This window comes from Pseudophryne corroboree, chromosome 3 (genome assembly GCF_028390025.1).
Source record: "Pseudophryne corroboree isolate aPseCor3 chromosome 3, aPseCor3.hap2, whole genome shotgun sequence".
In the NCBI taxonomy this organism is placed as follows: domain Eukaryota; kingdom Metazoa; phylum Chordata; class Amphibia; order Anura; family Myobatrachidae; genus Pseudophryne; species Pseudophryne corroboree.
The window spans coordinates 363299418-363314430 of record NC_086446.1 but is presented as its reverse complement, the minus strand read 5'-3'; the positions used below and the strand labels follow the sequence as shown (position 1 = coordinate 363314430).

Here is a 15013-nt window from a genome sequence, read left to right as displayed (position 1 = left end):
TAAGTACACATTCTTCTAACAATGAGCCTGATTCAGAATTGTACAATATTGCACAGCCTAAGGGAAGCAGCTGTGCAATACTGAAAACTAATATGCTAATGCAGCAGGAGTTGTCTGGTATAAATAAATAGATCTTGCAAAAGGAAATAAATCTGCACAGGATATAACGATTTCAGTTCAGTGAATTTAGTAGTATTATATATTAAACCAACATAAAGGCCTACTTAAATAATAAATTCAGCAAATAGTTGGTGGTGCTCCAGGAAGATAGTTATAACAACTATGAAAAAACAAGTATGGTCCTTTAGAGAAAACAAAGAACCAAAAAAAGCAACTATAGGCCTTTTCCTGAGCACACTTGAAAAAATTGAAATGATGAGATTATTAAAAATTAACTTTTATTGATATATACTTAAGAAAAAGCGAGAGCTGGCATCAATGATTAAAGAGCATAAGTGTTTGCCAGTACCAATGTACCTGTTATATGCAAAATTATAATATAGGTGAGCGAAAATAAATAAACCCTCATCCATGGAGAAAATTCATACATATCCTCTCTAATCAGGAATTTATATGAATGAGGTCACTACCTCGAGTCTGATATGATCTGACAAATGCTATTGACCTGAGATCAGATTGATGTAATGAGTCCCAAGTTGCTTAAACTGTTGGAGAGTAAAATACCTACGGGACCTAGTATTCCCTGGTGGTTCCCCATCCAGGTACTGACCAGGCCCTGCAATGCTTGGCTTCCAAGATCAGACGAGTTTGGGCATACTCAGTGCGGTCTGACCGTAGGTAAAATTGTCTCCTAGGTGCACCGTTTTCCGATTGTATTGGGACCCAGGATCAATCGCAAATTAATTGGATATTAGATTATATATGGTCAGAAATGAGTAATGATAATAATACAGTAGACTTATAGATTTCTTGCTGGGAGATCTGATCGGTGGTATTCTAACTTCAAACAATAGTGCTGACTGTGTAGTCTTGAGATTGATATTACCAAAAAAACAATTGTGCTCCCAATCAGCCTAAGCAGCAGGAGGGCTTAATAGTGCCCACAATGGTGGAATAATAGAGAATCTATTACAATTGTGCTCCAAAACAGCCCAAGCAACGGATGGGCTTTGTAATCTCCACAATGATCAGGACAATAGAAAATGTGTATACAGTATAGTAAATATCAGTAGTATTAATTAGAGCATATATGGTAATTGCAAATTACAAATGTCCCTTATGAGAGGGTTCCTCCCTCTCCACCCTTACCCAGTGGTTATGCACCAGAAAGAATGTTGAGCATAATACTCATGAAGATATAAAAAAATGTATATATCACATAATATAAAATTCTCAGCTTTCCCCTAATGAGGGGGGAAATGCATGGTGAACCCTATGGGAAAGCAAGGGGGAGCCCCAGGTAGGGCAAGGAGAGTCCGTTTTCGGCCAAGAGCCGATGGCTGTCTTACCCAACCTCTTCTGGAGACCCTCTGACCAGTGGACGGGACAGGAATCGAGGAGTGAGGTGCCGGCGGCCGCGGTCCGTACGACCGGAAGTTCGGGCGCCAGGACCGGAAGTGACGCGCGTTTTGCTCCGAGAGCTTGATCACATCACTGGTCAGTACCTGGATGGGGAACCACCAGGGAATACTAGGTACCGTAGGTATTTTACTCTCCAACAGTTTAAGCAACTTGGGACTTATTACATCAATCTGATCTCAGGTCAATAGCATTTGTCAGATCATATCGGACTCGAGGTAGTGACCTCATTCATATAAATTCCTGATTAGAAAGGATATGTATGAATTTTCTCCATGGATGAGGGTTTATTTATTTTCGCTCACCTATATTATTAATTTTGCCTATAACAGGTACATTGGTACTGGCAAACACTTATGCTCTTTAATCATTGATGCCAGCTCTCGCTTTTTCTTAAGTATATATCAATAAAAGTTAATTTTTAATAATCTCATCATTTCAATTTTTTCAAGTGTGCTCAGGAAAAGGCCTATAGTTGCTTTTTTTGGTTCTTTGTTTTCTCTAAAGGACCATACTTGTTTTTTCATAAATAAATAGATACCTCCTGCCTGCTTCTGAGATCCACTGTTATGTCTTAAGATACACCACTGGATCACTCTGCAGGACCATCCGTCTCATATCCGCAGCCGATGTCAGTAAATCTGCATCGCCAGACGCAGACACTGACTTCAGCACTTACAAAAAATGAAGGCAACACGTTTTGAAGAACAGACCCAGTCGCTGCCCTTTCCGCCCCAATGGCCTCATCCTGTCAATCAGGCTGGGGCTTAAGGGGCACTGTGTGTGAGGATGCTGGACATGTGCAGAGTCCCCACCATCGGACTTGTACGATAACCATCGTGTAAGCGTACAAGTCTGAATCAAGTCCAATGTAGTATATATGTACTAAGGGCAAGATTAACAATGGGGCAGATGGAGCTCGAGCTCCAGAGCCCCCCATTGAAAATATGCTCTCAGCATAACTATGGGGTGGTCTGGTTGTGCACAGGACCAACCCTTAGCAATGCCTCCACAAACTGCAATCGCTGTCCTTGTCCTCGTTCTAGGTGGACTCCACACAGATCATACACAGACAGGGCTGAATTAAGGTCTGTGGGGGCCCCTGGACAACAAATTTGTGGAAGAGTGTGCGTGTGATCTGTCAACTAAGCGCCTGTTCCTCCTCCAGTGTCCATTCCAGCCCAACAGCTCTATGCTCTGCATACATAACCTTCACGACATGCTGCAAGACATGCCTGTAAAGAACCTGCATACAGGTTTGGAGGCCACTGCATACAGTACTAAAATATATACCAGGAGCTTTATCTGATTGCAGTGGGTATTTATTAAATAGTGTGTTAATAGTGTGTGAAAAGATTTTTTATATGGTTTAATAAATGTCCATTGCAATCAGATAGCGCTCCTGGTATATATGTTATTAGTGTCTTTTTGAGGGTCAGCTCCTCTTTTGCGGAGCTGCAATCTTGCAATAAAGGGTGATTTAAAAACAAGTGCAGTATATCTTTACAATTTTTTCCTTTAGCGTTTTCTTTACTTTTGGATAGTCACTGCATACAGTACAGCTGAGCCACCAAGGATGACACTAGCGCTACTCCAGGATCCAGGTAATTGCAGACACTGCTGGGGAGAGCCATCAGGGGTTAAAGTGAGCCGGAACGGGGCGGAACTGCATTCCGTCAGTTCCACTTGGAGACGGAACGCAGTTCCACCTCCTCCGGCTCACCTAACCCGCTGTGTGCCGCCGCCGCCGCAGGGAGATGCCTTGCGCCCGCTGAGATTGTTTTACCAGCGGGCGCCCGGCTCTCTCTCTCTGGGGCAGATTTATTAAGCCTGGTGAAGTGATAAAGTGGAAGGTGATAACGCATCAGCCAATCGGCTCCTAACTTCCATGTTACAGGCTGGGTTTGAAAAATGACAGTTAGGAGCTGACTGGCTGGTGCATTATCACCTTCCGCTCTATCACTTCACCAGGCTTAATAAATCTGCCTCTCACAACGGCAGCCGGAGGCAGGAGCTCAGTGAGTGCGCGCTATGGAAGAGACGTCGTAACGTCTCTCTCATAGTGCTCAGGAGGCGACGCCGAGAGGACTGCAGCGGTCGGACGCGGGAGCGGGGCTCGGTGGTATAGTGTTTTGTTTTTTTATGTGTACTGGGGGCAAGCTACTGGGGGGCTAACTACAAGGGGGCAAGCTACTGAGGGCAGACTCCTGGGGCACATTACTACTGGGGCACATTATTGCAGGGTGCATTACTACAGGGGTGCATTATTACTGGGGGGCATTACTACAGGGGGGCATTATTCCTGGGGCACATTACTGCTGAGGGCATTACTGCTGGGGGCATAACTACAGGGGTTAAACTGCTGGGGCATTACTACAGGGGGGCATTACTACTGGGGGCATTACTACAGGGGGGCATTATTATTGGGGGCATTACTACAGGGGACACAATTGCTGGGGGAATTACTACAGGGGGCATTATTACTGGGGCATAACTACAGGGGTTAAACTACTGGGGGCATTACTACAGGGGGACATTACTACTTGGGGCATTCCTACAGGCGGCATTACTACTGGAGCACATTACTGCTGGGGGCATAACTACAGGGGGTTAACCTGCTGGGTGCATTACTACAGGGGGGCATTATTACTGGGGGCATTACTACAGGGGGGCATAACTACAGGGGTTAAACTATAGGGGGCATTACTACAGGGGCTAAACTAGTGGGGGCAAACTACAAGGGGGCTAAACTACTGGGGGCATAACTACAGGGGCTAAACTACTGGGGGCATTACTACTTGGGGGTAAACTACATGGGGCTAAACTGCTGGGGGCATTACTACTGGGGGCATAACTGCAGGGGCTAAACTACACGGGGGCATTACCACTAGGGGCTAAACTACATGGAGAAAACTACATGAGGACTAAACTACAGGGGCTAAACTACTGGGGGCATTACCACTGGGAGACTAAACTAAAGTGGGGGTAAACTACTTGGATCATAACTGCAAGGGCATTACCACTGGGGGCATAACTACTGGGGATAAACTACAGGGGGCTAAATGACTGGGTGCATTACTACAGGTGACATTACTACTGGGGGCAATACTACACCGGGGCATTACCTTTAAGGGCATTACTAATGGGGGCACTACTAATGAGGGCAATGTAAAGGGGGCACTTCATAAGGGGCATCACTCCTGGGGACATAAGGTGTACTACTACTGGGGGCATTGCATAAGGGGCACCACTACTATGGGCTCTATTATATAAGGGGCACTACCACTGTGGGCACTACCAGTACAGTGGACATTGCATAAGGAGCACTGCTACTATGGGCATTGTATAAGGGGAGCTACTGCTGTGGGCATTGTGTATTACGAGGTGCTACTACTGTGTGCATTATGTGTATTAGGGGTGCTACTACTGTGGGCATTATTACTATTGTGCGACCACGCCCCTTTATTTTTGAGACCACGCCTTCTTTTTGGGCCGCGCGCCTACTGCGCGCGCAATACCTTTAATGCATGGGCACCGGGGGAGGAGGGGTGAGTTCCACCACCTCTCTAGGACCACTTTAAGCAGTGATAGCCACCCCTGTTGAACTATTAAGCCAGCCCTGTACAGAGGCAGCAGGCACTGCCAGATTGGATTATTCACCACAGTGGGATTAAGGAAGTGAGAGTGTTCCTTCCCTTCCTCATCCACTACCCTTCCCAGCAGCCTGCATGGTCTGCTTGTTCAGTGTACAGTATATGCTCCTTCCACATGTGACAGGCAGCCATGGCAAAGAAGAAGACTGTGGCATAGGTGATTCAAGCACACTGACAGCCTGGTCTGGGGGTTTTCTGCTATGTCTTCTATGCAATCTGGGACACTGTGCTCTGGTTCTAAAGCTCTGCAAGAATAGGTAAATGGTCTGGGGTCCTCAGGGTAACTATAATATTGCCTGTGCCTGTCCAAATGTGGTGGGACATCACAGCTAAAAAAAGCTAAAAACACACATTACCCCCCCCCCCCCCCACACACACACACACACACACACACACACACACACACACACACACACACACACACACACACACTCCCCTGAAGTTTTTCGAAAGCCTTGACAGAACAAGAGTAAACATATAGTGCAAACCAACTTCCTTGATTATTAACCCGTATAGGTAAAGAGAAGTTTGAGGTGCGGGTTGGTGGGGCTCCCCTGAGTCAGATATTGGGAGCTGTTAATTTATTAAACTATGTTGTTGCATAAGGTTGATGGTTTTCAAGCACTAGGGAAATTTGTGTGTTTGTCTCTGTACATTGCTGCATTCATCTTTCCTTCTATCCTGACCAGTCTCCCAGTTCCTGCCGCTGAAAAACATCCCCATATCATGATGCTGCCACCACCATGCTTCACTGTAGGGATGGTATTGGCCTGGTGATGAGCGGTTACTGATTTCCTCCAAACATGATGCCTGGCATTCATGCCAAAGAGTTCAATCTTTGTCTCATCAGACCATAATATTTTGTTTCTCATGGTTTGAGAGTCCTTCAGGTGCATTTTGGCAAACTCTAGGTGGGCTGCCTTGTGCTTTTTACTAACAAGTGGCTTCTGTATGGCCACTCTACCATACAGGCCTGATTGGTGGAATGCTGCAGAGATGGTTGTCCTTCTGGAAGCTTCTCCTCTCTCCATAGAGGAATGCTGTAGATTTGACAGAGTGACCATCGGGTTCTTGGATACCTCCCTGACTAGGGCCCTTCTCCCCCGAACGCTCAGTTTAGATGGCCGTCCAGCTCTAGGAACAGTCCTGGTGGTTCTGAACTCCTTCCATTTACGGATGATGGAGTCCACTGTGCTCATTGGGACCTTCAAAGCAGCAGATATTTTTCTGTACCCTTCCCCAGACTTGTGCCTCGAGACAATCCTGTCTCGGAGATCTACACACAATTCCTTTGACTTCCTGCTTGGTTTGTGCTCAGACATGCACTGCCAAGTGTGGAACCTTATATAGATAGGTGTGTGCCTTTTCAAATCATGTCCAGTCAACTGAATTTGCCACAGGCAGACTCCAATTAAGCTGTAGGAACATCTCAAGGATGATCAATGGAAACAGGATGCACCCAAGCTCAATTTTGAGCTTCATGGCATAGGCTGTGAATACTTATGTACATGTGATTTCTTAATTTTTTATTTTTAATAAACTTGCAAAAATCTCAAAAAAACTTTTTTTCACGTTGTCATTTTGGGGTATTGTGTGTAGAATTTTGAGGGAAAAAAGAATTTATTCCGTTTTGGAATAAAGCTGTAGCATAACAAAATGTGGAAAAAGTGAAGCGCTGTGAATACTTTCCGGATGCACTGTGTGTATATATATATATATATATGGAGAGAGAGAGAGAGAGAGGGTGCAATGGATGTGGAGGAACACAGGTGACACAGAGTTGTACATAATGCACTTATTTATTTATTTATTTATTATTTATTTATTTACAGTTTCTTATATAGCACAGCAATTTCCGTTGCGCTTTACAACCGGACACGATGATAAGACAAATGTGGGTAATAACAAACAGTCAGAGGTAGGAAGGCCCTGCTTGGAAGCTAACTATCACTTAGAAGAAATAATGATCAGTAACTTAATTGGCTATAGTTGACACTTCTCAGTGTATAAGTGAGTGGCAGCTCTTAAATCAATAAGGTATGTGTTAGAGATCACACAACAATTCAAACATAACCCAGTGAAAAAATGGAGCTCCTACAAGTGTCTAAGAAATAAATTATCACCCAAAAGAAAAAACTGATGATGAAATGGCACTACTTATCAAGGCTAATGCGTTATCACCTTCCACTTTATCACTTCATCGGGATTGTCATGGTAATCTTCGGTCAAATGACCATCAATGGGGTATATTTACTAAAATTCATAATTTTCAGAATTAGGTTGAAGATTAAACATGAATGACATCGGGAGTGTTCATTTGCAACTTTTTTTTTTTACGACTTATTTATTATGCTTTCATATTTTGTGTTTTCGTACTTTCCGATGTCGATGTTATTCGTATTTTGTTCACTGTGAACATGGCCAATTACTGTATTTGCGGCCGTATATTTGTGCTATCTTACGGATTCGTAATTCTATTTTACACAGCAGACTTTTTGTCCCTTCCCGGCCGCGTTAATTTCTGACTTTCGTTTTCGTCACTCATCCGTGATTGGTTGTGTTTGTGATGGAGGAGTGTCTGTGCTCATTAGTATAAAAATGCCCCCAACCAGCCGTACCTCGTGGGTTTAGCTAGTGGAGAGGTGAGAGGAAGTTGTGGATTTGGAGTTGGTGATTTGTTGGTAGGTTTTGGAGATTTTTGGCGATTGTTGAGTGTTGTATTGTGTGTGTAAGTAGTCTTGTGATACTTGTTGTGTAGTTGCTTTAAAGTTTGTTTAATTTTTAGTGTTTGTTTTTTTTATTTACAGTCTCTTGTCATTGTTTGTTTGTAAGTGTGTGTGTGTGTGTGTGTGTGTGTGTGTGTGTGTGTGTAGTGGTAGTGGAGGAGTGTGTTTTGTGTTTTTTTTTCTCAGTGTTATTTGTTGTTTGTCATTATTATGTCCCAGTCACAGGTGAGTGAGAGGGAGGAGGTGAGTGAGAGGGAGGAGGTGAGTGAGGTGGAGGAGGTGAGTGAGGGGGAGGAGGTGAGTGAGGTGGAGGAGGTTAGTGAGGTGGAGGAGGAGGGTGAGGTTGGTGCTGTGGCCTCCAGTGAGAGTGACAGTGATGGTGCTGTTGCTCCGCAGCCACGCACCGCTACCAAGATGGGTCGCAATGTTAAATTTAGCTATGCGGAAAATATGGCTTTGGTGCATGAGTTGATGCGCCATCATCGCCAGCTGTTTGGGCGTGATTCGGCCAAGGTTCCTTCACACAGGAAAACTGTTCTGTGGGGGAAGGTAGTAGCGGCAGTAAACAGTGAGGGTGTGGTGAAGAGGACCAAGGACACGTGTCGAAAGAGATTCTACGACATCAAGCATCGTGTCAAGGCAAAGATGGCAAAGGAGGCTAAGTCAGCCAGGCAAACAGGGGGTGGCCATCCCTTTATAGCGTCTTATTGGGAGTGGGAGGAACCTGTGCGGACCCTTATTCCGCATGAAGTTGTTGGTGCCACTAATGTCCGGGATTCGGATCGTCCTAGGCAGGATGGTGAGTATTTTTGCTGAATTGTATTTTATATTTGCATATGTGTTTGTGCCTTATTAGTATTTGATTAATTATATTTTATTTGTAATATAGTTATATGTTTAAAAGCGCTTTGCTATTTGTGTATTTTATTTTAGGATCTTGTCTTTGTATAGTGAAGTGTTTGGATTTTATGGAACTTCAGCTTTTATTTTGTGTGTTTTTTTAACATTTTGTAAGATGTGAGTTCTTCCCTGTATGGTTTCATTTTTAAAGGCTCATTAGTTGCGTGTGAGTCACGTGTTGTGAGGTTTTATTTTTTTTTGTAGGTTGGTGTTTTATTTGGTTAATGTATGTTGTTATTTTGCGGCCTTTGTGGACAATATGTTCTTAGTCTAGCTGGCTAAGTATTGTCTTTTCCTTTTATAACCACTTTGCCTTTAATTTTTTTGGCCTATTCATTTGAAATTGTTTATTTTTTTTGGTTTTAAAGGCACAAAAATAAAAAAAACCTGGTTGTATATTGAGCTGTTGGCCATGGAAAAATAAACACCTTGGACTATGTTTTTGTCTTTGGAAATGGTACATCATTAGACTAGACACAAACAATGAAGCAACGCATTATGGCCCTCATTCCGAGTTGTTCGCTCGGTATTTTTCATCGCATCGCAGTGAAAATCCGCTTAGTACGCATGCGCAAAGTTCGCACTGCGACTGCGCCAAGTAACTTTACTATGAAGAAAGTATTTTTACTCACGGCTTTTTCTTCGCTCCGGTGAACGTAATGTGATTGACAGGAAATGGGTGTTACTGGGCGGAAACACGGCGTTTCAGGGGCGTGTGGCTGAAAACGCTACCGTTTCCGGAAAAAACGCAGGAGTGGCCGGAGAAACGGTGGGAGTGCCTGGGCGAACGCTGGGTGTGTTTGTGACGTCAACCAGGAACGACAAGCACTGAAATGATCGCACAGGCAGAGTAAGTCTGGAGCTACTCTGAAACTGCTAAGTAGTTAGTAATCGCAATATTGCGAATACATCGGTCGCAATTTTAAGAAGCTAAGATTCACTCCCAGTAGGCGGCGGCTTAGCGTGTGTAACTCTGCTAAATTCGCCTTGCGACCGATCAACTCGGAATGAGGGCCTATGTTTTGAGTTATTGCTTTTAAAGTTTACTCATAATGGTAATCATATGGACATATCACAAAATGTTCCTGCTTACAAAATGAAACAATGTCAATAATGGGAATAAACACAAACTTCACATTTTTACAGTATGAAAGCAAGTCACCACTTCCAGGACACAAGCAACACTGGTAAGAGCTGTGGATGCTGGCGATACAGGTAAGCATAAATTGGCAGCACTGAATGTGCCCACAAAAAAATGACCAAACATTCTAATGTTTGATTTATCCCATAGGAACTTCTACATCGCATCACAGTCCACAAAGATGTCCTTCACAGGGGTCTGGCAGCCACACGAACTGGCCTAGCAAAAGACGTCGTCCTGATGTGGCACCAACACCAGCATTAAGCCCACCCCAACGTCGTATCTCGACTGTGTTGCCTCAGCCACCAGAGCACATTTTGGAGAGTCCACAATCCCCGGAACCACAATCCCCTCAGCTGTCTGGTAAGAAAACAAAACTCAAACAAAATTAAACTTACTAACACACTGTTTTTGCACACAAAATACAGAACACAAAAATTAACCACTAAACCTTGTTCTGGCCCACAGCAGGAATCACATGGCTTGCTAAATTAACAGGTTACAATCTCCTCTTTATAAATTGCGTAAATTTAGAGTGTTCTCTTGCCCCTTACAGTAGTATTGTGTTTACATTTTTTTTTTCAATTTTAAAATTTATTGTTTGAGCTAGATTCACACCCTTTCACAATGATGAGTGTATTCATATAGTAATTTAGTGTTTTCTATTTTAATGCAAGTACCATATGGCGGATGTAAACTCTAATTTGTGTTTTGTGGTCACTTTGTAGCTCAGTGTGTTTGTCAAGTAAATGTGGGCTTTGTCAAACATGTGTACCTTTTTTGTGTTGAAATTTTTTTGGCTCCATAAAAAACAACATAATTTGCCTTTTTGCTTTACAATATGAGTATTGGGGCACATCCACTTTATCTTTAGTAAATTGTTTGCCAAACAAGTCATGAAAGTTTCAGTAAAGAATAAAAACAACATAAGTAAAACATTTCCTGAAACGTTGTCTCCTTAAACTCCATACAGAACCAGACATCATGCCCCAGGAACCCCAGCTGGAATCTGAAATACAGGAAACATACACCCTCCACCTGCAAGCAATAGATGTAATTCAACCTACCACGCCTCTGGAAATTAGTCCTCCACCCCAAATGTCACCACACCCGCAATTGAGCCAAACAACCCCCTAGCAACAACCTAACCTATCCTTTTGGGAAAATTGGACACAACAACAGGCACAGAATCATGAGTGCCTACGCACACACACCCAATACCTGGTCAGTCTTCCCCATCATCTACCGAGACTGTGTAGAAACACAAGCAGGCTCAATGTCCAGCTATGCAGAGTCACAAACAGTATGGAGCAGATGAGAGCAGATAACAGCCAACTTATTGTTACCTTTCAGCGCATAATGAATGAGCAACACCGCCACCAACAAGCCCTCATTCAGTTAATTCAAACCAACCAAATTATATCCGAAACCATGTCCCGCATCATAGACAACAACACAACAGCCACAACACAACTTACCGCAACCCTGGCCAACCTCAGTCAAAATATTAATTTGTTGGCAACACACCAACAAGGATACAGCTCAGGAACCAACACACCTACCCAGACCCCAATTTCATCACCAGTTCGAAGATCAAGGAAAACCTGCTCCAATGCCCCAACCAAACCCACGTCTGCCACCAAAGAACACCCTAAGAAATAACCAACCCTGCAGCTGGAGCCACATTCTTCACAATCATATGTCAACAAAATTGCATTGTTGGAGAAGAAACAACATGTTGTACGGTAATAAATGTGCCAAATGATTGATGTGCAATGTGTTATTTGTAATTGACTGTCAGTGTAACAGGATCATTCCTTCAGTTATCACACACATGTGTTGGGTAAACTATAGCATCATTATTAACATGAAGGTTTCCATCATCACAGACATAATTCTGTTCTAAATAGTGTTTATGCTTGTTGTTAGGCAATGTGTGTTAGGCTAATTGGCTGACATTACTTGATATCCAATATGTTGTGGTAATGAGCTTACAAATTAAATGCACAACTTCAAAACAAAATCTACATTGAAAAAAAACAAAAACAACACAAAAAAATCCTGCTTAGGGCACACTAATTTATTATTTAGTATTGTGGCAAACATTAACTAACAATTTCATAAATACTTTATCGATACAAAACAAAAAAATACAAGCATAGAGCTATATACAATTAGATAAGTAATTGATACACAACAGTTAGGCATCAACACATATAAAGCAAATAAACTTCACTCAGCGGAATAGATGTAGAATGAGCAAGAGCCACATTAATAATTTTAAAACATTTGTGTGCCTTAATTGTTTATAGACAAAACACACAGCCAAATATACTTAACGCTAAAATGTGCCAAAATCAGGTCTTGCCTTACCTGCCTCCCTACATCTGTACTCACAGTGTTGCCAGATGTTTCTAACTCCTCTGCTTGCTGACTGTTTTCCTCATCATCATCAATATGTGGCAGATGTTGCTGCAAACACATGTTATAAAGAAAACAGCAGCAGAACACAATCCTAGTCACCTTTAAGGGACTATACAACAAAAGCCCGGCAGACTTATCAAGACACCGAAACCTTGATTTCAGTACCCCCAAAACATCTTTCTATCACATTCCGCGTAGACTTATGTGCATGATTGTAATTGTGTTCAGCAGGGGAATCAGGGATGGACAACGAAGTCAGAAGCCAAGAGTAGCAGCCATAACCCTCATCACCTGAAAAACAGAGATTGGCAACATTGTAAAATATGGATGCACAAACACAGTGCAAACATAATGGGCAGGATGAGGTAAACACAAAAAAACAAACACTTGGTATATACCCAGCAGCCAGCAATCCGGCATTTCTCCAGCCTCAAATTTATCAAAGAGGGATGACTGACAGAGGATGAAGTAGTCATGGCAGCCACCAGGGTAACCCGCAACAACACTCATAATTTTTAGATTTGCATCACAAACCACCTGGACATTAGTGGATTGGCCAAGATGTCTATTTATATAAATATATTGCCTGCCCCTAGGTGGTCTCAGCTCAGCGTGTATGCAATCTATGGCACCCAGCACATTTGGCATGCCAGCAAGCTCATAGAAAGCTACCCTGACTGCATGCCACTGAGACTCCTGGATAGGGAAGCAGATAGAGGCATCTATGTGGGGTTGCAATGCATCCAAAACCTGAGTGTACATTCAAAAATATAAGGTGAGTGTCTTAATCACTTTGCAAAAATATACTGTATAATGTCACAATAGACAATACTAAAATGTGACATAGAGGAGTATGTATGGTTTTACTCATCTGATTTAAGTATTTTGAAAAGGTGGACTGTGAGATTCCTATTACATCGCCAGTCACAGCCTGAAAACTGCCAGTAGCCATAAAGTGCAACACAGCCAGGAGTTTGTGCAGGCCTGAGACAGAGCGAGAACGTGCTGTCTCAGGGTCTAGGTCCAGTTTGACATGGTCATACAGATGGAAAATGTTGTTTCTATTTAGCCGGAACATCTGTATGACCAGGTCATCGGCCAATGCGTTTAAGTTTAAACGCCCCCTAAAAAACGAGGCCTGCGCAGCCTCCACGGCACCTGTACAACCTGCTGACCATGTTCAGTTTCCTGGCCCTGGTTTCTTGTAGCCTCATGGAGCAGTCTCAGGAATCCCACAGCAAAACAAAATTCACTGCTACACACGGCAGCAGCCATTTCAGAGTGATTGATGTGAAAAATGTGTTTGCCCACCTTTTAAAGGCCTCAAAATGCAGGTGTGATTAATGGTGAAGTAGGAACACATGTAAACACGCTTCTCAAAAGCAGGTCTACTTTATTCCTGTGTTTTTTATGAATCACTTTTTTTCTCGATCGCAAATGCACTTTCACGGTGGAAATTACAAATACGAATGATTAGTAAATGACCGAGTTCTATATCTAAACAGCCGTGTTTGACCGATGGTGTATTCATTCATATTTTTTTTTCTTTGCCTTCCAAAAAAATATGAATGCCCTCATCACTGCCGAGATTTCAGTTTAGTAAGTTCCCGAGATGACACTTTGATGAAAAAAGTCCAAATCAGTCAAAATCGGGAGCTTAGTAAATATACCCCAATATAGTTATATGAAATAGAAAACAGAAATGCAAACTTTTTTAGGGACGTGCAGGTCCCAAACTAATAATCCACAGCCAAGGATAATAAAATATTTAAAAAATGTAATACAACAGTAACATACAGATGGTAGGAAAAGAAACGTACGAGAATAAAAAATATTTGAGCTTATCTGTCCATGAAGAGGGTTCAGGTACAGCAATCCCAATGCATTTTGTCAATAATTAGACTTCATCATGGGGATAAGACTAGTATGCTAGGGGAGCCATATTTATACCTACATGTTCAATTAAAGATTGATGATGGACATGGCTTTTCCTTTATGACATTACATCCTGTGTGCAATGGGTAATTAGCCTACAATGCACCTATATTTCATGATGTAGCTTATTAGAGGTTGCATATATGTATATCATAATTAAATTACGTTCACATGAAATGTACAAAAAAGGGTAAAAAAAAAGGCAAGTTGACCTGTTAAACTAGTGAAGACAGCGGTGGAACACATATTGGAATGCACCGCCATCTTTTAAACCACATGGTGCGCTCCGCCGTCCAATCCGGTAGTGGAACGCACTGCTATTTTGGAGATTTTATTTCTGTCACAGCCGTCTGGGAGTGTAAAACAGCCACTGGCAGAAGCAATATACAACGTGGTATAAATATGACTAGGTGGGGCAAGATGGAATACTGTACATAATTGAAACGCATCACAATCTTCTGTATCACATAGTGCATTCTGCCATCCCATCCAGTGTGGAATGCACCGTTCAACGCACCACAATTTTGGAAGGTTACTTTTACCACGGCGGTCCAGGAATATAAACCAGCCGCTACTGGAGATGGTCCACAAAAGGGTGTAAAAACAATCAAGGGGAGCAAGGTGTGGGGCACATTTCATAAATAAAGTCCAATGTAAATATCCAAACCATGACTGAATGTTAATTTCCATCCTTG

The 15013-nt window shown here is 42.7% G+C and overlaps 1 protein-coding gene and 1 pseudogene across 1 annotated transcript in view; both read right to left on the bottom strand.

Annotated features, from left to right (window-relative positions):
- LOC135057278 (NXPE family member 1-like) overlaps positions 1 to 15013 on the bottom strand; it is a 283743-nt gene that overhangs the window by 68131 nt on the left and 200599 nt on the right. The window lies entirely within an intron of this gene.
- Positions 682 to 800, bottom strand: LOC134897125 (5S ribosomal RNA; annotated as a pseudogene).